The sequence below is a fragment of the Oncorhynchus mykiss genome, chromosome 23 (assembly GCF_013265735.2).
Source record: "Oncorhynchus mykiss isolate Arlee chromosome 23, USDA_OmykA_1.1, whole genome shotgun sequence".
Taxonomy (NCBI): Eukaryota; Metazoa; Chordata; class Actinopteri; order Salmoniformes; family Salmonidae; genus Oncorhynchus; species Oncorhynchus mykiss.
The window spans coordinates 5,227,550-5,252,025 of NC_048587.1; the positions used below are offsets into that span (position 1 = coordinate 5,227,550).

The 24,476-nt window shown below is 44.9% G+C and overlaps 1 protein-coding gene across 4 annotated transcripts in view; it reads right to left on the reverse strand.

Moving 5' to 3' along the window:
- LOC118943892 (receptor-type tyrosine-protein phosphatase epsilon-like) overlaps positions 1–24,476 on the reverse strand; it is a 148,833-nt gene that overhangs the window by 55,147 nt on the left and 69,210 nt on the right. For all 4 annotated transcript variants that reach the window (XM_036960680.1, XM_036960679.1, XM_036960678.1 and 1 more), the window contains exon 2: positions 15,530–15,942. The gene's annotated coding sequence lies outside the window, so the exon portion shown is untranslated. The remainder of the gene's footprint in view (positions 1–15,529; positions 15,943–24,476) is intronic.

Here is a 24,476-nt window from a genome sequence, read left to right on the forward strand (position 1 = left end):
AGTCTGCAGTCAGTATCACAGCAGTCAGTACCACAGCAGTCAGCAGTCAGTATCACAGCAGTCAGTACCACAGCAGTCAGTATCACAGCAGTCAGTATCACAGTAGTCAGCAGTCAGTATCACAGCAGTCAGTACCACAGCAGTCAGTATCACAGCAGTCAGTACCCCAGCAGTCAGTATCTCAGCAGTCAGTACCACAGTAGTCAGCAGTCAGTATCACAGCAGTCAGTATCACAGCAGTCAGTGCCACAGCAGTCAGTACCACAGCAGTCAGTATCACAGCAGTGAGCATCACAGCAGTCAGCAGTGAGCATCACAGTCAGCAGTGAGCATCACAGCAGTCAGTATCACAGCAGTCAGTATCTCAGCAGTCAGTATCACAGCAGTCAGTAACACAGGAGTCAGTATCACAGCAGTCAGTACCACAGCAGTCAGCAGTCAGTATCACAGCAGTCAGCATCACAGCAGTCAGCATCACAGCAGTCAGCATCACAGCAGTCAGTATCACAGCAGTCAGTACCCCAGCAGTCAGTATCACAGCAGTCAGCAGTCAGTACCACAGTAGTCAGCAGTCAGTATCACAGCAGTCAGTATCACAGCAGTCAGCAGTCAGTACCACAGCAGTCAGTATCACAGCAGTCCGCAGTCAGTATCACAGCAGTCAGTATCACAGCAGTCAGAATCACAGCAGTCAGTAACACAGCAGTCAGCAGTCAGTACCACAGCAGTCAGGATCACAGCAGTCAGTATCACAGCAGTCAGTACCACAGCAGCCAGCAGTCAGCATCACAGCAGTCAGCATCACAGCAGTCAGTATCACAGCAGTCAGTATCACAGCAGTCAGTATCACAGCAGTCAGCAGTGAGCATCACAGCAGTCAGTATCACAGCAGTCAGTATCACAGCAGTCAGTGCCACAGCAGTCAGTAGTCAGTATCACAGCAGACAGTATCACAGCAGTCAGTAGCACAGCAGTCAGTACCTCAGCAGTCAGTATCAGAGCAGTCAGTATCACAGCAGTCAGTACCATAGCAGTCAGCATCACAGCAGTCATCGGTCAGTAGTCAGTATCACAGCAGTCAGCATCACAGCAGTCAGCAGTCAGTATCACAGCAGTCAGTATCACAGCAGTCAGTATCACAGCAGTCAGCAGTGAGCATCACAGCTTTCAGTATCACAGCAGTCAGCAGTCAGTATCACAGCAGTCAGTAACACAGCAGTCAGCATCACAACAGTCAGCATCACAGCATTTCAGCAGTCAGCATCACATCAGTCAGCATCACAGCAGTCAGCAGTCAGTATCACAGCAGTCAGTACCATCATCTGGGACACTGACATTGTAGCTCAGGGTTTGACCTTGGCCCTATGGCTCCTGGCCCAGTGTGTCTGTGTGTGTGTGTGTGTGTGTCCATGGCATCAGGTTTCCAGCTCAATGGGATCAAAAACAAACATCTCCCTGAGAGACCATACACACACACACACACACACACACACACTCCTCCTCCTTCCTCTTCCTCCACTAACCAGAGATCTGAAAGGATTTGCTGTGATAGATCAGAACGTGTATCCTGCTGCACGCATCACATCCTGGAGAAGAGGGTTATCAGGCAGCTTCCCCCCTCAGACATCAGCCTGGGTCTGGTCAGACATCAGCCTGAGTCTGGTCACTATGTCAGACATCAGCCTGGGTCTGGTCACTATGTCAGATATCAGCCCGGGTCTGGTCACTATGTCAGACATCAGCCCGGGTCTGGTCAGACATCAGCCTGGGTCTGGTTAGTATGTCAGACATCAGCCTGGGTCTGGTCACTATGTCAGACATCAGCCTGGGTCTGGTCACTATGTCAGACATCAGCCTGGGTCTGGTCACTATGTCAGACATCAGCCTGGGTCTGGTCACTATGTCAGACATCAGCCTGGGTCTGGTCACTATGTCAGACATCAGCCTGGGTCTGGTCACTATGTCAGACATCAGCCTGGGTCTGGTCACTATGTCAGACATCAGCCTGGGTCTGGTCACTATGTCAGACATCAGCCTGGGTCTGGTCAGAAAGGCTGTGAGACAAACTTCTATTTGACCCTGCGACACACTGAAGCACCCAGGTCAGTCAGTCAGATAAAATGTTCCTTCTGCCCTCCCCCTGGCCCTTCTGCCCTCCCCCTGGTACTTCTGCCCTCCCCCGGGCCCTTCTGCCCTAATAACTGAGAATCTGTGACAACCACTGATACACACACACACACACACACACAAATACAGACTCAACCACACACATGCCCAGACCGGCAGACCGAGGAGCACTAACACGGGAGGGAGTGTGGTAGTGAGACTTCTGAGAGTAAATATTGAGTGAGTAATTACGGACTTGGTCTCCACGCATAACAAGAATGTGACAGCGGATTACGAGCGGTTGTGAATTTACAAGTCACGTCTCTGTTTTACAGCCTGTTTACTGACTGCTTCCGACAGGCTGCTCTGAAGCTGATCACAGTGTTGTGACTGGAGAAATAAAGAGGAATATATAACTTAACCTCATATAACCACTGACTACCCTATTAATTACCTGTTTAACTAGTAGAATATATAACTAACCCTCATGTAACCACTGACTACCCTATTAATGACCTGTTTAACTAGTAGAATATATAACTAACCCTCATATAACCACTACCCTATTAATGACCTGTTTAACTAGTAGAATATATAACTAACCCTCATATAACCACTACCCTATTAATGACCTGTTTAACTAGTAGAATATATAACTAACCCTCATGTAACCACTACCCTATTAATGACCTGTTTAACTAGTTGAATATATAACTAACCCTCATATAACCACTACCCTATTAATGACCTGTTTAACTAGTAGAATATATAACTAACCCTCATGTATCCACTGACTACCCTATTAATGACCTGTTTAACTAGTAGAATATATAACTAACCCTCATGTAACCACTGACTACCCTATTAATGACCTGTTTAACTAGTAGAATATATAACTAACCCTCATGTATCCACTGACTACCCTATTAATGACCTGTTTAACTAGTAGAATATATAACTAACCCTCATATAACCACTGACTACCCTATTAATGACCTGTTTAACTAGTAGAATATATAACTAACCCTCATATAACCACTACCCTATTAATGACCTGTTTAACTAGTAGAATATATAACTAACCCTCATATAACCACTACCCTATTAATGACCTGTTTAACTAGTAGAATATATAACTAACCCTCATGTAACCACTGACTACCCTATTAATGACCTGTTTAACTAGTAGAATATATAACTAACCCTCATATAACCACTACCCTATTAATGACCTGTTTAACTAGTAGAATATATAACTAACCCTCATGTAACCACTGACTACCCTATTAATGACCTGTTTAACTAGTAGAATATATAACTAACCCTCATATAACCACTACCCTATTAATGACCTGTTTAACTAGTAGAATATATAACTAACCCTCATGTAACCACTGACTACCCTATTAATGACCTGTTTAACTAGTAGAATATATAACTAACCCTCATGTAACCACTACCCTATTAATGACCTGTTTAACTAGTAGAATATATAACTAACCCTCATATAACCACTACCCTATTAATGACCTGTTTAACTAGTAGAATATATAACTAACCCTCATATAACCACTGACTACCCTATTAATGACCTGTTTAACTAGTAGAATATATAACTAACCCTCATATAACCACTGACTACCCTATTAATGACCTGTTTAACTAGTAGAATATATAACTAACCCTCATGTAACCACTACCCTATTAATGACCTGTTTAACTAGTAGAATATATAACTAACCCTCATATAACCACTACCCTATTAATGACCTGTTTAACTAGTAGAATATATAACTAACCCTCATGTAACCACTACCCTATTAATGACCTGTTTAACTAGTAGAATATATAACTAACCCTCATGTAACCACTGACTACCCTATTAATGACCTGTTTAACTAGTAGAATATATAACTAACCCTCATGTAACCACTACCCTATTAATGACCTGTTTAACTAGTAGAATATATAACTAACCCTCATATAACCACTACCCTATTAATGACCTGTTTAACTAGTAGAATATATAACTAACCCTCATGTAACCACTACCCTATTAATGACCTGTTTAACTAGTAGAATATATAACTAACCCTCATATAACCACTGACTACCCTATTAATGACCTGTTTAACTAGTAGAATATATAACTAACCCTCATATAACCACTACCCTATTAATGACCTGTTTAACTAGTAGAATATATAACTAACCCTCATATAACCACTGACTACCCTATTAATGACCTGTTTAACTAGTAGAATATATAACTAACCCTCATATAACCACTGACTACCCTATTAATGACCTGTTTAACTAGTAGAATATATAACTAACCCTCATGTAACCACTGACTACCCTATTAATGACCTGTTTAACTAGTAGAATATATAACTAACCCTCATATAACCACTGACTACCCTATTAATGACCTGTTTAACTAGTAGAATATATAACTAACCCTCATGTATCCACTGACTACCCTATTAATGACCTGTTTAACTAGTAGAATATATAACTAACCCTCATGTAACCACTACCCTATTAATGACCTGTTTAACTAGTAGAATATATAACTAACCCTCATATAACCACTACCCTATTAATGACCTGTTTAACTAGTAGAATATATAACTAACCCTCATATAACCACTACCCTATTAATGACCTGTTTAACTAGTAGAATATATAACTAACCCTCATATAACCACTGACTACCCTATTAATGACCTGTTTAACTAGTAGAATATATAACTAACCCTCATGTATCCACTGACTACCCTATTAATGACCTGTTTAACTAGTAGAATATATAACTAACCCTCATGTAACCACTGACTACCCTATTAATGACCTGTTTAACTAGTACAATATATAACTAACCCTCATATAACCACTGACTACCCTATTAATGACCTGTTTAACTAGTAGAATATATAACTAACCCTCATATAACCACTGACTACCCTATTAATGACCTGTTTAACTAGTAGAATATATAACTAACCCTCATGTAACCACTACCCTATTAATGACCTGTTTAACTAGTAGAATATATAACTAACCCTCATATAACCACTACCCTATTAATGACCTGTTTAACTAGTAGAATATATAACTAACCCTCATGTATCCACTGACTACCCTATTAATGACCTGTTTAACTAGTAGAATATATAACTAACCCTCATATAACCACTACCCTATTAATGACCTGTTTAACTAGTAGAATATATAACTAACCCTCATGTAACCACTGACTACCCTATTAATGACCTGTTTAACTAGTAGAATATATAACTAACCCTCATGTATCCACTGACTACCCTATTAATGACATGTTTAACTAGTAGAATATATAACTAACCCTCATATAACCACTGACTACCCTATTAATGACCTGTTTAACTAGTAGAATATATAAGGACTAAGGAGGCCTGCTGCACTAAGGAGGCCTTCTGTACTAAAGAGGCCTGCTGTACTGAGGCAGCTATACTAAGGAGGCCTGCTGTACTAAGGAGGCCTGCTGTACTAAGGAGGCCTGCTGTACTAAGGAGGCCTGCTATACTAGGGAGGCTGCTGTACTAAGGGTGCCTGCTGTACTAAGGAGGCTGCTGTACTAAGGAGGCCTGCTGTACTAAGGAGGCTGCTGTACTAAGGGGGCCTGCTGTACCAAGGGGGCAGGTATACTAAGGAGGCCTGCTGTACTAAGGAGGCCTGCTGTACTAAGGAGGCCTGCTATACAAGGGAGGCTGCTGTACTAAGGGGGCCTGCTGTACTAAGGAGGCTGCTGTACTAAGGAGGCCTGCTGTACTAAGGAGGCTGCTGTACTAAGGGGGCCTGCTGTACTAAGGAGGCCTGCTGTACTAAGGAGGCAGGTATACTAAGGAGGCCTGCTGTACTAAGGAGGCCTGCTGTACTAAGGAGGCAGGTATACTAAGGAGGCCTGCTGTACTAAGGAGGCCTGCTGTACTAAGAAGGCCTGCTGTACTAATGAGGCCTGCTGTACTAAGGAGGCAGGTATACTAAGGAGGCCTGCTGTACTAAGGAGGCCTGCTTTACTAAGGAGGCAGGTATACTAAGGAGGCCTGCTGTACTAAGGGGGCCTGCTGTACTAAGGAGGCCTGCTGTACTAAGGAGGCAGGTATACTAAGGAGGCCTGCTGTACTAAGGAGGCCTGCTGTACTAAGGAGGCAGGTATACTAAGGAGGCCTGCTGTACTAAGGAGGCCTGCTGTACTAAGAAGGCCTGCTGTACTAATGAGGCCTGCTGTACTAAGGAGGCAGGTATACTAAGGAGGCCTGCTGTACTAAGGAGGCCTGCTTTACTAAGGAGGCAGGTATACTAAGGAGGCCTGCTGTACTAAGGAGGCTGCTGTACTAAGGGGGCCTGCTGTACTAAGGAGGCATGCTGTACTAAGAAGGCAGGTATACTAAGGAGGCCTGCTGTACTAAGGAGGCCTGCTGTACTAAGGAGGCCTGCTGTACTAAGGAGGCATGCTGTACTAAGGAGGCATGCTGTACTAAGGAGGCAGGTATACTAAGGAGGCTGCTGTACTAAGGAGGCCTGCTGTACTAAGGAGGCTGCTGTACTAAGGTGGCCTGCTGTACTAAGGTGGCCTGCTGTACTAAGGAGGCAGGTATACTAAGGAGGCCTGCTGTACTAAGGAGGCAGGTATACTAAGGAGGCCTGCTGTACTATGGATCTCAATAGCAACACTGTCTGATGTTCTGCTTTCATAAAAGTTCAACAATAGCAGTTGTTCTGAGAATGCTGTTTACCTGCAATACACACTGAGCGTACCCAACATTAGGTTGGTACCCAACACCTTCCTGATGTACCTACAATACACACTGGGCGTACCCAGCATTACAAACACCTTCCTGATGTACCCAACATTACAAACACATTCCTGATGTACCCAACATTACAAACACCTTCCTGATGTACCCAGCATTACAAACACCTTCCTGATGTACCCAACATTACAAACACATTCCTGATGTACCCAACATTACAAACACCTTCCTGATGTACCCAACATTACAAACACCTTCCTGATGTACCCAACATTACAAACACCTTCCTGATGTACCCAACATTACAAACACCTTCCTGATATACCTACAATACACACTGAGTGTACCCAACATTACAAACACCTTCCTGATGTACCCAGCATTACAAACACCTTCCTGATGTACCTACAATACACACTGAGCGTACCCAACATTAGGTTGTTACCCAACATTAGGTTGGTACCCAACACCTTCCTAATATTGAGTTGCACCCCCTTTTTCCATCAGGGAATGGACTCTACAAGGTGTCTAAAGCGTTCCACAGGGCTGCTGATCCATGTTGACTCCAACGCTTCCCTCAGTTGTGTCAAGTTGTCTGGATGTGTTTTGGGTGGTGGACCGTTCTTGATACACACGGGGAAACTGTTGAGTGTCAAAAACCTTCAAACTTAAACAGTTAGTCTTGCTCATTCACCCTCTGAAGGGCACACAATCCATGTCTCAATTGTCTCAAGGCTTAAAAATCCTTCTTTAACCCGACTCCTCCAGCTTCATCTACACTGATTGAAGTGGATTTAACAAGTGACATCAATAAGGGATCATATCTTTTACCTGGATTCACCTGGTCAGTCTGTGTCATGGAAAGAGCAGGTGTTCCTAATGTTTTGTCCAATCAGCATCTAGGCTACAGTACATGTTACCTTTATTTAACTAGGCAAGTCGGTTAAGAACAAATTATTATTTACAATGACGGCCTACTGGGGAACGGTGGGTTAACTGCCTTGTTCAGGGGCAGAACGACAGATTTTTACCTTGTCAGCTCGGGGATTCAATCTTGCAACCTTTCAGTTACTGACCCAACGCTCTAAACACTAGGCTACCTGCCGCACACACACACACACGCACGCACGCACACACACACACATACACACGCACGCACGCACGCGCACGCACACACACACACACACACACACACACACACACACACACACACACACACACACACACACACACACACACACACACACACACACACACACACACACACACACACACACACACACACAGTAAGGAGTAGTTAACCAGACTATGATACTGCAACGCTATGCTGTAAACCACAATATTCTACCCAGCGTCAACCTGACACTCACTTTCCAATCCTCTTTCTGAGCATCCGGGCCTCTGTACAGTATGTAATGAACTCTACATTGTTAAATTCACATGGTATAAGTCTGCTGATCAGGATCATTCTGGATCAGGCTGAATTCAACAGGAATATGGGTCATTAAATGGGGCCTCTGACCTCACAGTGAGAAGCATTGTCCTCTCTCTTCTCAGCAGGGCCAAGGCATTTACACACACACACACACGCGCAAACACACACGCGCAAACACACACACACACACGCGCAAACACACACACACACACACACACACACACATGCGCGCGCAAACACACACACACATGCGCAAACACACACACACACACACACACACACACACACACACACATGCGCAAACACACACACACACACACACATGCGCGCACAAACACACACACACATGCGCAAACACACACACACACACACATGCGCAAACACACACACACACACACACACTCGCACATGCGCAAACACACACCGTGTGCACGCACCCCCCACTGCAGTAAGGAGTAGTGACCACTATGAGTGGTAACCATTGTGTTGACCGGCCACTTGACAAACCCACTGGCCCCTTGGAGAGAGGAAGTACTGCATCCACTCCTCACTCTGAGACAAACGAGCCCTGAGACTGGCCTGTCAGTGAGGGGTGGGGTGTGACAGACAGCCCTGGAGGGAGGGCCCAGGACCAGCAGGACATCAGGAGGAGAGAGACAGAGGCCCAACAGGACATCAGGAGGAGAGAGACAGAGACCCAACAGGACATCAGGAGGAGGGAGACAGAGACCCAACAGGACATCAGGAGGAGAGACCGAGGCCCAGGACCAGCAGGACATCAGGAGGAGAGAGACAGAGACCCAACAGGACATCAGGAGGAGAGACCGAGGCCCAGGACCAGCAGGACATCAGGAGGAGAGAGACAGAGACCCACCAGGACATCAGGAGGAGAGACCGAGGCCCAGGACCAGCAGGACATCAGGAGGAGAGAGACAGAGACCCAGCAGGACATCAGGAGGAGGGAGACAGAGGCCCAGGACATCAGGAGGAGGGAGACAGAGACCCAGGACATCAGGAGGAGGGAGACAGAGGCCCAGGAAAAGCAGGACATCAGGAGGAGAGACAGAGGCCCAACATGACATCAGGAGGAGAGAGACAGAGGCCCAGGACATCAGGAGGAGAGACCGAGGCCCAGGAAAAGCAGGACATCAGGAGGAGAGAGACAGAGGCCCAAGACATCAGGAGGAGAGGGACAGAGACCCAGGATATCAGGAGGAGAGAGACAGAGGCCCAGGAAAATCAGGACATCAGGAGGAAAGACAGAGGCCCAGGACATCAGGAGGAGAGACAGAGGCCCAACAGGACATCAGGAGGAGAGAGACAGAGGCCCAACAGGATATCAGGAGGAGAGACAGAGGCCCAACAGGACATCAGGAGGAGAGACAGAAGCCCAACAGGACATCAGGAGGAGAGAGACAGAGGCCCAGCAGGACATCAGGAGGAGAGAGAAAGAGGCCCAGGACATCAGGGGGAGATAGACAGAGACCCAGGACATCAGGAGGAGAGAGACAGAGGCCCAGGACATCGGGGGAGAGAGACAGAGGCCCAGCAGGACATCAGGAGGAGAGAGACAGAGGCCCAACAGGACATCAGGAGGAGAGACAGAGGCCCAACAGGACATCAGGAGGAGAGAGACAGATGCCCAGGAGCAACAGGACATCAGGAGGAGAGACAGAGACAGCCCCAACCCCAACCTCAACCCCCCAGCCCCAACCTCCACCCCCCAGCCCCAACCCCAACCCCAACCTGAAAACACCTCTGGATAACCTATGCAGCACGTACTTTTCTGTCTCTGTCTCTGTCCCTGTCTCTGTCTCTGTCCCTGTCCCTGTCTCTGTCCCTGTCCATGTCTCTGTCCCTGTCTCTGTCCATGTCTCTGTCCCTGTCTCTGTTCCTGTCTCTGTCTCTGTCCCAGTCTCTGTCCCTGTCTCTGTCCCTGTCTCTGTTCCTGTCTCTGTCCCTGTCTAAGTCACTGTCTCTGTTCCTGTCCCTATCTCTGTTCCTGTCTCCCTGTCTCTGTCTCTGTCTCTGTCTCTGTCCCTGTCCCTGTCTCTGTCTCTGTCTCTGTCTCTGTCCCTGTCTCTGTCCCTGTCTCTGTCCCTGGCTCTGTTCCTGTCTCTGTCCCTGTCTAAGTCACTGTCTCTGTTCCTGTCCCTGTCTCTGTCCCTGTCTAAGTCACTGTCTCTGTTCCTGTCCCTATCTCTGTTCCTGTCTCCCTGTCTCTGTCTCTGTCTCTGTCTCTGTCCCTGTCCCTGTCTCTGTCTCTGTCTCTGTCCCTGTCTCTGTCCCTGTCTCTGTCCCTGGCTCTGTTCCTGTCTCTGTCCCTGTCTAAGTCACTGTCTCTGTTCCTGTCCCTGTCTCTGTTCCTGTCTCCCTGTCCCTGTCTCTGTCTCTGTCCATGTCTCTGTCTCTGTCTCTGTTCCTCTCTCTGTTCCTGTCTCTGTCTCTGTTCATGTCTCTGTCTCTGTCTCTGACTCCCTATCCCTGTCTCTGTCTCTGTCTCTGTCCATGTCTCTGTCTCTGTCCCTGTCTCTGTCTCTGTCCCCGTCTCTGTCTCTGTCTCTGTCCCTGTCTCTGTCCCTGTCTCTGTCTCTGTCCCTGTCTCTGTCCCTGTCTCTGTCCCTGTCTCTGTTCCTGTCTCTGTTCCTGTCTCTGTTCCTGTCTCCCTGTCCCTGTCTCTGTCTCTGTCTCTGTTCCTGTCTCTGTTCCTGTCTCCCTGTCCCTGTTCCTGTCTCTGTTCATGTCTCTGTTCATGTCTCTGTCCCTGTCCATGTCTCTCTGTCTCTGTCCCTGTCTCTGTCTCTGTCTCTCTTTCTCCCCCATCGTCCCTCCCTCAAACCTCTGTTTTAATATCTATGGTATATCACACAGTCAGTAAACACACACACAGACACACACACAAAACAAACACACACACACAGAGAGAGACACACACTGACACACACAAAACAAACACACACACAGACATGCACACAAAACAAACACACACACACAGAGAGAGACACACACACACACAGACACACAGACACACACGCACACACAGACACACACACACACACGCACACACAGACACACACACACTGAGGTGAGACAGATTGCAGAACAACATTGGGATGAAATACATTTAAGGCAGTGTGTCTAATCCAATCTAACCGTGTATCTGTTCTGCAGAATGAATTACATTTCATTTCCTCTTCGCTCCCCGACCACCGTGTTCCTGACAGAGACGTTTCGTATTACACACGAGGCAGATCAGTCTGTAAACACGTTAAATGTCACAAAATGTCAACGCGCTGGAAATGTTCCCGGGAATGTAAACAGGAAGACGTTATTTAAAATGTATACTTCTTACACACGCTATTATAAATGATTAAGAACAAAGTCACAAGGTAAACATCTCGTATGTTCTCAGTCAAATCCAAAGTAGTTACCTGACTAACTATCTGGAATAGTATGTAACTATCTGGAATAATATGTAACTATCTGGAATAGTATGTAACTATCTGGAATAGTATGTAACTATCTGGAATAGTATGTAACTATCTGGAATAGTATGTAACTATCTGGAATAGTATGAAACTATCTGGAATAGTATGTAACTATCTGGAGTAGTATGTAACTATCTGGAATAGTATGTAACTATCTGGAATAGTATAGTTGGTATTATTATGACTAACTATCTGGAATAGTATGTAACTATCTGGAATAGTATGTAACTACCTGGAATAGTATGTAACTATCTGGAATAGTATGTAACTATCTGGAATAGTATGTAACTATCTGGAATAGTATGTAACTATCTGGAATAGTATATAACTATCTGGAATAGTATGTAACTATCTGGAATACTATGTAACTATCTGGAAAAGTATGTAACTATCTGGAATAGTATATAACTACCTGGAATAGTATGTAACTATCTGGAATAGTATGTAACTATCTGGAATAGTATATAACTATCTGGAATAGTATATAACTATCTGGAATAGTATGTAACTATCTGGAATAGTATATAACTACCTGGAATAGTATGTAACTATCTGGAATAGTATGTAACTATCTGGAATAGTATGTAACTATCTGGAATAGTATGTAACTATCTGGAATAGTATGTAACTACCTGGAATAGTATGTAACTATCTGGAATAGTATGTAACTACCTGGAATAGTATGTAACTATCTGGAATAGTATGTAACTACCTGGAATAGTATGTAACTATCTGGAATAGTATATAACTATCTGGAATAGTATATAACTACCTGGAATAGTATGTAACTATCTGGAATAGTATGTAACTATCTGGAATAGTATGTAACTATCTGGAATAGTATGTAACTACCTGGAATAGTATGTAACTATCTGGAATAGTATGTAACTACCTGGAATAGTATGTAACTATCTGGAATAGTATGTAACTATCTGGAATAGTATGTAACTATCTGGAATACTATGTAACTATCTGGAATAGTATACTTGGTATTATTATGACTAACTATCTGGAATAGTATGTAACTATCTGGAATAGTATGTAACTATCTGGAATAGTATGTAACTATCTGGAATAGTATGTAACTATCTGGAATAGTATGTAACTACCTGGAATAGTATGTAACTATCTGGAATAGTATGTAACTATCTGGAACAGTATGTAACTATCTGGAATAGTATGTAACTACCTGGAATAGTATGTAACTATCTGGAATAGTATGTAACTATCTGGAATAGTATGTAACTATCTGGAATAGTATGTAACTATCTGGAATAGTATGTAACTATCTGGAATAGTATGTAACTATCTGGAATAGTATGTAACTACCTGGAATAGTATGTAACTATCTGGAATAGTATGTAACTATCTGGAATAGTATGTAACTATCTGGAATAGTATGTAACTATCTAGAATAGTATGTAATCATCTGGAATAGTATGTAACTACCTAGAATAGTATGTAACTATCTGGAATAGTATGTAACTATCTGGAATAGTATAGTTGGTATTATTATGACTAACTATCTGGAATAGTATGTAACTATCTGGAATAGTATGTAACTATCTGGAATAGTATGTAACTATCTGGAATAGTATGTAACTATCTAGAATAGTATGTAACTATCTGGAATAGTATGTAACTATCTGGAATAGTATGTAACTATCTGGAATAGTATAGTTGGTATTATTATGACTAACTATCTGGAATAGTATGCAACTATATGGAATAGTATGTAACTACCTGGAATAGTATGCAACTATATGGAATAGTATGCAACTATATGGAATAGTATGTAACTACCTGGAATAGTATGTAACTATCTGGAATAGTATGTAACTATCTGGAATAGTATGTAACTACCTGGAATAGTATGTAACTACCTGGAATAGTATGTAACTACCTGGAATAGTATGTAACTATCTGGAATAGTATGCAACTATATGGAATAGTATGTAACTACCTGGAATAGTATGCAACTATATGGAATAGTATGTAACTACCTGGAATAGTATGTAACTATCTGGAATAGTATGTAACTACCTGGAATAGTATGCAACTATATGGAATAGTATGTAACTATCTGAAATAGTATGTAACTATCTGGAATAGTATGTAACTATCTGGAATAGTATGTAACTATCTGGAATAGTATGTAACTATCTGGAATAGTATAGTTGGTATTATTATGACTAACTATCTGGAATAGTATATAACTACCTGGAATAGTATGTAACTATCTGGAATAGTATGTAACTACCTGGAATAGTATGCAACTATATGGAATAGTATGTAACTATCTGGAATAGTATGTAACTATCTGGAATAGTATGTAACTACCTGGAATACTATGCAACTATATGGAATAGTATGTAACTATCTGGAATAGTATAGTTGGTAACCATGGTGATACAGTAGTGTTCCCACTATGCAGAGAGATAACTATCTGACCACTAGCCTTCGTTACCATAGGGATACAGTAGTGTTCCCACTATGCAGAGAGATAACTATCTGACCACTAGTCTTGGTAACCATGGTGATACAGTAGTGTTCCCACTATGCAGAGTGATAACTATCTGACCACTAGCCTCGGTAACCAAGGCAGCATTCCCACTATGCAGAGAGATAACTATCTGACCACTAGCCTCGGTAACCATGGTGATACAGTAGTGTTCTCACTATGCAGAGAGATAACTATCTGACCACTAGCCTCGGTAACCATGGTGATACAGTAGTGTTCCCACAATGCAGAGAGATAACTATCTGACCACTAGCCTCGGTAACCAAGGCAGCATTCCCACTATGCAGAGAGATAACTATCTGACCACTAGCATTGGTAACTGTGGTGATACAGCAGTGTTCCCACAATGCAGAGAGATAACTATCTGACCACTAGCCTTGGTAACCATGGTGATACAGTAGTGTTCCCACTATGCAGAGAGATAACTATCTGACCACTAGCCTCGGTAACCAAGGCAGCATTCCCACTATGCAGAGAGATAACTATCTGACCACTAGCCTCGGTAACCAAGGCAGCATTCCCACAATGCAGAGAGATAACTATCTGACCACTAGCCTCGGTAACCAAGGCAGCATTCCCACTATGCAGAGAGATAACTATCTCACCACTAGCCTCGGTAACCATGGCAGCATTCCCACTATGCAGAGAGACAATATGAGGAATGATCAGGTAGGACAATAGATGTTTGCTAGCCTGGTCCCAGATCAGGCTGTGTGTTTGCTTTACACCAATGGAAGTTTGCTAGCCTGGTCCCAGATCAGTCTATGTGTTTGCTTATTCCATTGTCATTGTCAAGCCAAACATGGCGTGATAATTCTATAAGGTATAGGCAAAAAACAGACTGGCACCAAGGCTAGAGGTTTGCTTCAAAAAAGGCTAGAGGTTTGCTTTAAAAAATATTTAGAGGGAATGTTATGGACAGGTCCTGGACCAGATGTTATGGACAGGTCCTGGACCAGCAGGGTTTAGAGGGGAGGTTATGGACAGGTCCTGGACCAGATGTTATGGACAGGTCCTGGACCAGCAGGGTTTAGAGGGGAGGTTATGGACAGGTCCTGGACCAGATGTTATGGACAGTACCTGGACCAGATGTTATGGACAGGTCCTGGACCAGATGTTATGGACAGTACCTGGACCAGATGTTATGGACAGGTCCTGGACCAGATGTTAAGGACAGTACCTGGACCAGCAGGGATTCACAGCGTGCAGTTTCTTCTGTTCCTTCTTCTTCTCAGATCCATAACAGCCTGTTTGGTCCTGGCTTGGTTCAGTCAGTGGTCACATTTCTCTGAGGTCTGCTGTGGGTCTCTAGAGGTGGGTCTCCTGGTCCTCAGCTAGGGGGAGGGGGTTGAGGTCCGGCCTCACAGCCCAGGGAGGAGAGAGGCTCAGTGGGTAGCTGCTGTCTCTGTGTCCCTCTGTCCAGGCTTGCGGCAAGGTGTGTGTGAGAGGAGTGTGAGAGGAGGAGACACACTCGCTGCTCCACAATCCAGCTCTCCGGGCAGGTTCACACTATATCCACACTGCACACACAGCTCTTAAAGGGATGGTCAACACCTTTACTACAGGAGCCGCTCTTAAAGGGATGGTCACCACCTTTATTACAGGAATAGAGAGACAGAGAGGGAGAGAAAAGAGGAGAGGATGTCAGACATTTAATTATGTGGCTTTGATAGGAAAACAAGAAGAGGGAGAGGAGGATGAGAGGGGGATGAGAGGAGGGGGGGTGAGGGGTGATGAGAGGAGGTGGAGAGGAGGAGAGGGGGATGGGGGATGAGAGGAGGAGAGGGGGATGAGAGGAGGGGAGGGGGATAAGAGGAGGAGAGGGGGATGAGAGGATGAGAGGAGGAGGGGCGGAGGAGGAGGAGGATGAGAGGGGGATGAGAGGAGGAGGAGGATGAGAGGAGGAGGGGAGGAGAGGAGGAGGAGAGGGGGATGAGAGGAGGAGAGGAGGAGGAGAAGGGGATGAGAGGGGGATGAGAGGAGGAGGAGAGAAGGAGGAGAGGGGGATGAGAGGAGGAGAGGAGGAGGAGAGGATGTCAGACATTTAATTATGTGGCTTTTATAGAAAAAGGAGGAGGAGGAGAGGTTCCTCCTGTCGTCCTAATGGATGCCACAGTAAACAGGGAGCAGCACACTGCTAACAACAAGGCTTCTTCGCAGCCCTAAACAGAACCATTTAAAAGGTCACATAATATGAAGAGACCCAATGAACCCCTTCCGGGTCATTTTAGTGAGGGAAGAGGAGCCCCTAAAGGGGAATTGGGTGCCTGGCGTGTGATGTCATGACTATGTCATAACGTCTCAGTGGGAGTTGAACCCTTCTAAGCCGTACTGTTTGGTTCATTCCATACAGCTCCATGAAAGAGACATGAATTAAAAGGAGATTAAGAAGAAGCCCAGAGGTGAAAGATAAAGTAGAACAGTTTAATAATGATGGACCCAAGTGGTGCCAAAAACAACAACAAGTAGAATAGTACCAGTCATGAGGAGGAAGTCATTCCCATCACTACTAATTCTCCTGATATATAATATTACCAGTCATGTAGAGGAACCATCACTACTAATTCTCCTGATATATAATAGTACCAGTCATGTAGAGCACATATGTCAGAGTCAAGGCCCGCGGGCCACATCCGGCCCGCAAGAAGGTTTTTTACGGCCCCTGGGATGATCTTGATTTATTATTAGAACCGGCCCGCAGCAAGCCGGCAGCCCGCAGATCTTTTACACGCACCAATACTACATTTCCCACAATGCAAAGGTGACGCACCGAGCAGTAGGCTGCTTCATTTCAATATTTATTGGCACAGCAGTCGTCAGCATCACAGTAAAATTAACTTTCAGATACCCATCAAAAATGGCAAAACGGAAGGTGGATACTGAGAACCGGGGGTTTCAAACAAGGTGGGAGTCGGAGTATATGTTCACGAAGGTAGCTGGAAAACCTGTGTGTCTTCTGTGTGGAGAAAGTGTGGCGGTACTGAAAGAGTATAATCTGAGACGACATTATGAAACGAAACACGCGGACAAAAACAAGAATATGGACATGGAACAAAGGCTACAAAAGGCAGAGGAATTAAAACGAGGCCTCAAATCTCGACAGGCTCTGTTCAAAAAAGCCAAATCACAAGGCCAGGCTGCTGTCAAGGCCAGTTTTATTTTGGCAGAAGAGATCGCTAAATCAGCCCGGCCATTTACGGAGGGGGATTTCATCAAAAACTGCATGATTAAAGTTTGTGACGAAGTTTGCCCAGAAAAAAGGCAACTCTTTTTAAATGTGAGTCTGAGCAGAAACACCATTGCCGAGAGAGTAGACCAGTTGTCCATCAATCTAAAAGAGCAGCTTGTGAAAAAGGGAAAAGATTTTATTGCATATTCCTTGGCTGTGGATGAGAGCACCGACATTTCTGACATTGCCCAGTTGTCAATTTTCATCCGTGGAGTGGACTCCAACCTAAGCGTGACAGAGGAGTTTTTGGCTTTACGTCCTATGCATGGCACAACTACGGGGCATGATTTGTATGAAGAGGTGTCAAGATGTGTAAATGAGATGGAGCTGCCTTGGGAAAAACTCGTGGGTTTGACAACCGACGGAGCACCTGCGATGTGTGGACACAGGAGCGGACTGGTGGCGAAGATACGGGAAAAGATGCAAGAGGAAAACGCGACAGGTGAGCTGACAGCTTATCATTGTATCATACACCAGGAAGCGTTGTGCGGTAAAGCCTTGAAAATGGAGCATGTAATGAGCATCATCACGCGCACAGTTAACTTTATCAGAGCCAAAGGTTTGAATCACCGCCAGTTCAAGGCATTTCTGACGGAGTTAGAAACGGAGCATGGTGATTTGCCTTATCACACAGAGGTGCGATGGCTAAGCCAGGGAAAGGTGCTTCAAAGATGTTTCGAGCTTCGTGAGGAGATTTGTCTGTTCTTGGACAGCAAAGGGAAAGACACAACACAACTCCGAGACGAAATGTTTCTGTGTGAAATGGCTTTTCTGTGTGACATTACGAGTCATCTGAATGCAATAAACTTGCAGCTGCAGGGTCGGGATCGTGTCATCTCTGATATGTACAGTACAGTGAAGGCATTTAAAACCAAACTGACTCTGTGGGAGACGCAGATGCGGAAAGAAAATTTGAGCCACTTTCCCAGCTGCCAGACCATGAAAGAGAAGCTCTCTACCAGTGCGTTCCCGAGCACACAGTTGGCTGATAAAATAGGTATGCTTGCCGCTGACTTTCGACGCCGATTTGCTGACTTTGAAGCACAAAAAAGCAGGTTGGAACTGCTCGGTAACCCATTTGCTGTTGACGTGGAAAGCTCACCACCAAACCTCCAAATGGAGTTGATTGACCTCCAATGCAATGATGCACTGAGGGCAAAATATGCGGCAGTGGGTGCTGCGGAGTTCGCCCGTTTCCTCCCCGGCACAATGCCCCAGCTGCGCATCCAGGCTGCTCAAACGTTGTCTATGTTTGGCAGCACATACCTGTGTGAACAACTGTTTTCTTTGATGAACCTGAACAAAACATCACACAGAAGTCGACTTACTGCTGAACACCTCCACTCAATTCTGAGGATTTCTTCAGCTCAGAGCCTTACCCCGAACATTGATGAACTTGTGGAAAAGATGGGACACCACCAAGTATCACCCTCAACCTCAAACAAGTGAACATTACTGTGCAATCACATATTTAGAGTTTTTACTCAGTTCAAGTTTAAAAGTTAAAATGTAATATTTGTTTTCACTGCATGTTACTTCTCCTTAAACAAAGTGTTGTTTTTGATTAATAGATTTTTGCACTTTATTTTTTTGTATTTCAATCCAATTATATTTTAAAAATATTTCAGTTGAGTGGATGATAGAAAATTGCTATTATTGTTTTTTCTTTGAAGTAAATTTAGCCCACTTTTGCTAAAATAGAAAATATAGTCTACTGATGGTGCCTTGAATACCGGTTTCTTTCATTTAATGTTCATGTTATGGGGATATTTATATAAAGGAAATTTGTCTTTTGTGTCTGTTGAAAATTAAAGATTACTGACAGAGCCATAAGAAAATATTGCTTTATTTATCTGATCATATTGTAATATATTTGTTAGGTTTTCAGTAGGTTCAATTAGGTTCACTAGACTATATGCGTCATTTAAAAAATTTTCAATGAACATTCGAACAGTCCGGCCCTCGTCTTGTAGCTGATTTTTTTATTTGGCCCTCCGTCCATTTGACTTTGACACCCCTGATGTAGAGGAACCATCACTACTAATTCTCCTGATATATAATAGTACCAGTCATGAGGAGGAACCATCACTACTAATTCTCCTGATATATAATAGTACCAGTCATGAGGAGGAAGTCATTCCCATCACTACTAATTCTCCTGATATATAATAGTACCAGTCATGTAGAGGAACCATCACTACTAATTCTCCTGATATATAATAGTACCAGTTATGAGGAGGAAGTCATTCCCATCACTACTAATTCTCCTGATATATAATAGTACCAGTCATGAGGAGGAAGTCATTCCCATCACTACTAATTCTCCTGATATATAATAGTACCAGTCATGAGGAGGAAGTCATTCCCATCACTACTAATTCTCCTGATATATAATAGTACCAGTCATGTGGAGGAACCATCACTACTAATTCTCCTGATATATAATAGTACCAGGCATGTAGAGGAACCATCACTACTAATTCTCCTGATATATAATAGTACCAGTCATGAGGAGGAAGTCATTCCCATCACTACTAATTCTCCTGATATATAATAGTACCAGTCATGTAGAGGAACCATCACTACTAATTCTCCTGATATATAATAGTACCAGTCATGAGGAGGAAGTCCTTCCCATCACTACTAATTCTCCTGATATATAATAGTACCAGTCATGTAGAGGAACCATCACTACTAATTCTCCTGATATATAATAGTACCAGTCATGAGGAGGAACCATCACTACTAATTCTCCTGATATATAATAGTACCAGGCATGTAGAGGAACCATCACTACTAATTATCCTGATATATAATAGTACCAGTCATGAGGAGGAAGTCATTCCCATCACTACTAATTCTCCTGATATATAATAGTACCAGGCATGTAGAGGAACCATCACTACTAATTCTCCTGATATATAATAGTACCAGGCATGTAGAGGAACCATCACTACTAATTCTCCTGATATATAATAGTACCAGGCATGTAGAGGAACCATCACTACTAATTCTCCTGATATATAATAGTACCAGTCATGAGGAGGAAGTCATTCCCATCACTACTAATTCTCCTGATATATAATAGTACCAGTCATGTAGAGGAAGTCAATTCTGCGGCCCAAAAAGATGAGTAATTTAATAGAGCATCATTTCCTCCCAGATCTGATCCCAGATCTGTGTCTCAGTCAGTATGAATCCTCTTTATATTTCATTACCACTATATTTAGTCTGATCCCAGATCAGTGTTAGATGTGTAGCTGAATACATTTACTGACTGAAACAGACTCTGTGAACCAAGGTCTACTTCTAGCAGGTTTCAGATGTTAGCTTTTCTACCCAGTTGGTTTTAAAATGATTTATCATGTATGAAAAAAACACACACACACACAAACACACACACACACACACACACACACACACACACACACACACACACACACACACACACACACACACACACACACACACACACACACACACACACACACACACACACACACACACACACACACACACACACACACACACACACACACAATCTATATGGAGAAACTGTTGCTGTGTGATATGCCAAGTAATATAATCTCTTAAAACCCTAGGGGGATATCTAGCTTGAATATATGAGAGAGGAACATGGAGAGCAGGGCAGGCGTGAGGGAGGGAGAAGGGGAGAATGTGCTGGTGTGGGTGTGAGAAAAGGAGGGAGTCATAAGAGGGGGAGAGGAGGGAAGTCAGAGAGGAGCAGAACGAATCTACCTGGAAAGAACACCGTGGAAAGGCAAAGATTCTGAGAGAGAACGCTTGCGAAATTCCGAGGTTCCGTGGTTGCTACGGTGACGGTCTGTTGGCTAAGCCGAGCAGGGGAGGGAGGGTACTGATCCTAGGGGGACTGTTACCATGGACATTGGCTGTTTCTGATGGGGAGATATGTAGTAGTGATCAGGGGGAGGGGGGGGGGGGGGATTGATAGTTACATCACGCAATATTATTTGTAGATGATTTATATAAATATTTGAATCCCAGGTATTTATTTTGTATTGATTATTGGCTACTGTAGGTATCGTTAGCTAACGTTAGTCGGCTGTACCTGCGGCAAAACTTTTCATCGTATAGCTAGCCCGGTTCTCCATCTTCTATTTAAATAGTGAGCCAACGTGTCTTCACGTTTTCACAGTACATATAGAATCACTATACATTTCACAGTCCGTGACAGCGGCTGTCCTATCTGGAGTCAAAGAGGTGTGTCTCTCCTGTTTCAGCTCAAGAGGTGTGTCTCTCCAGTCCTGTTTCAGCTCAAGAGGTGTGTCTCTCCAGTCCTGTTTCAGCTCAAGAGGTGTGTCTCTCCAGTCCTGTTTCAGCTCAAGAGGTAAAGGTGTGAAGGTGTGAAAATGCTGCTCCATCAAACCAGGATGACAACAGAACAGACCTCTGTAACCTCTAAACAGCAGACGACAGACCGAACACTGACTGCTGACTGGGACACTTTCTCTCTGCAAGAACAGATCTCATTACAGGGGTCACCAAGCAAGACCCACTAACAGCATGGTTTTGTTGGGCTGTGTGTGTGTGTGTGTGTGTGTGTGTGTGTGTGTGTGTGTGTGTGTGTGTGTGTGTGTGTGTGTGTGTGTGTGTGTGTAGGTGTATGCAGGTGTGTGTATGTGTGCGCGCATGTGTGAATGTGAAAGAGACAGGAGAGCTGACAGAGTGACAGTGTAGTCCTAGGATGTGCGTCCCAATTGGAAGCCCATCCCCCAGAACTCTAGTCCAGAACAGTACACTACATCAGGAACGGCAGCCCATCCCTCAGAACCCTGGTCAGCCCATCCCTCAGAACCCTGGTCAGCCCATCCCCCAGAACCCTGGTCCAGAACAGGACACTACATCAGGATAAGGTACCGTCTGGGACTCAGCCTTCGTCATCGAGGCCGTGATGAACTGGTGCAGGTATTAAAAGCCTCTGTCTCTCAGGAGGACTACAGAGTTATTATCGGAGTTAATCAGATGGCAGTGACATGACATCTACCCAGACATACATCACACAGACCTAGATACTCGAAGATGGTGAGCTGACACACAGACAGCCAATGGAAAATGAGCTGACACACAGCCAGCCAATGGAAAAAGAGCTGACACACAGCCAGCCAATGGAAAAAGAGCTGACACACAGCCAGCCAATGGGATATGAGCATAAAGTATTATGCTATATTAACTAACAGACACAAGGATGTCACTTGACTTCATTCATCCAGCATCAGCCAATAGGAATCAGGATATCTATCTGATCTGTCCATGAGAGAGCTGTGTTACTGAGGAGAGGAAGCTGAGCATCAGTCCAGCAGAGAGCTGTGTTACTGATGAGAGGAGGATGAGCATCAGTCCAGCAGAGAGCTGTGTTACTGAGGAGAGGAGGATGAGCATCAGTCCAGCAGAGAGCTGTGTTACTGAGGAGAGGAGGATGAGGAGGCAGTCAGCCACAGCAGAGAGCTGTGTTACTGAGGAGAGGAAGCTGAGCATCAGTCCAGCAGAGAGCTGTATTACTGAGGAGGGGAGATGAGGAGGCAGTCAGCCACAGCAGAGAGTTGTGTTACTGAGGAGGGGAGGATGAGCATCAGTCCAGCAGAGAGCTGTGTTACTGAGGAGAGGAAGCTGAGCATCAGTCCAGCAGAGAGCTGTGTTACTGAGGAGAGGAGGATGAGGAGGCAGTCAGCCACAGCAGAGAGTTGTGTTACTGAGGAGGGGAGATGAGGAGGCAGTCAGCCACAGCAGAGAGCTGTGTTACTGAGGAGGGGAGATGAGGAGGCAGTCAGCCACAGCAGAGAGTTGTGTTACTGAGGAGAGGAAGCTGAGGAGGCAGTCCAGCAGAGAGCTGTGTTACTGAGGAGGGGAGGATGAGGAGGCAGTCAGCCACAGCAGAGAGCTGTGTTACTGAGGAGGGGAGATGAGGAGGCAGTCAGCCACAGCAGAGAGCTGTGTTACTGAGGAGGGGAGATGAGGAGGCAGTCAGCCACAGCAGAGAGTTGTGTTACTGAGGAGAGGAAGCTGAGGAGGCAGTCCAGCAGAGAGCTGTGTTACTGAGGAGGGGAGGATGAGGAGGAAGTCAGCCACAGCAGAGAGTTGTGTTACTGAGGAGGGGAGGATGAGGAGGCAGTCAGCCACAGCAGAGAGCTGTGTTACTGAGGAGGGGAGGATGAGGAGGCAGTCAGCCACAGCAGAGAGCTGTGTTACTGAGGAGGGGAGATGAGGAGGCAGTCAGCCACAGCAGAGAGCTGTGTTACTGAGGAGGGGAGGATGAGGAGGCAGTCAGCCACAGCAGAGAGCTGTGTTACTGAGGAGGGGAGATGAGGAGGCAGTCAGCCACAGCAGAGAGCTGTGTTACTGAGGAGGGGAGGATGAGGAGGCAGTCAGCCACAGCAGAGAGCTGTGTTACTGAGGAGGGGAGGATGAGGAGGCAGTCAGCCACAGCAGAGAGCTGTGTTACTGAGGAGGGGAGGATGAGGAGGCAGTCAGCCACAGCAGAGAGCTGTGTTACTGAGGAGGGGAGGATGAGGAGGCAGTCAGCCACAGCAGAGAGCTGTGTTACTGAGGAGAGGAAGCTGAGCATCAGTCCAGCAGAGAGCTGTGTTACTGAGGAGGGGAGATGAGGAGGCAGTCAGCCACAGCAGAGAGCTGTGTTACTGAGGAGGGGAGGATGAGGAGGCAGTCAGCCACAGCAGAGAGCTGTGTTACTGAGGAGGGGAGATGAGGAGGCAGTCAGCCACAGCAGAGAGCTGTGTTACTGAGGAGGGGAGGATGAGGAGGCAGTCAGCCACAGCAGAGAGCTGTGTTACTGAGGAGGGGAGATGAGGAGGCAGTCAGCCACAGCAGAGAGCTGTGTTACTGAGGAGAGGAAGCTGAG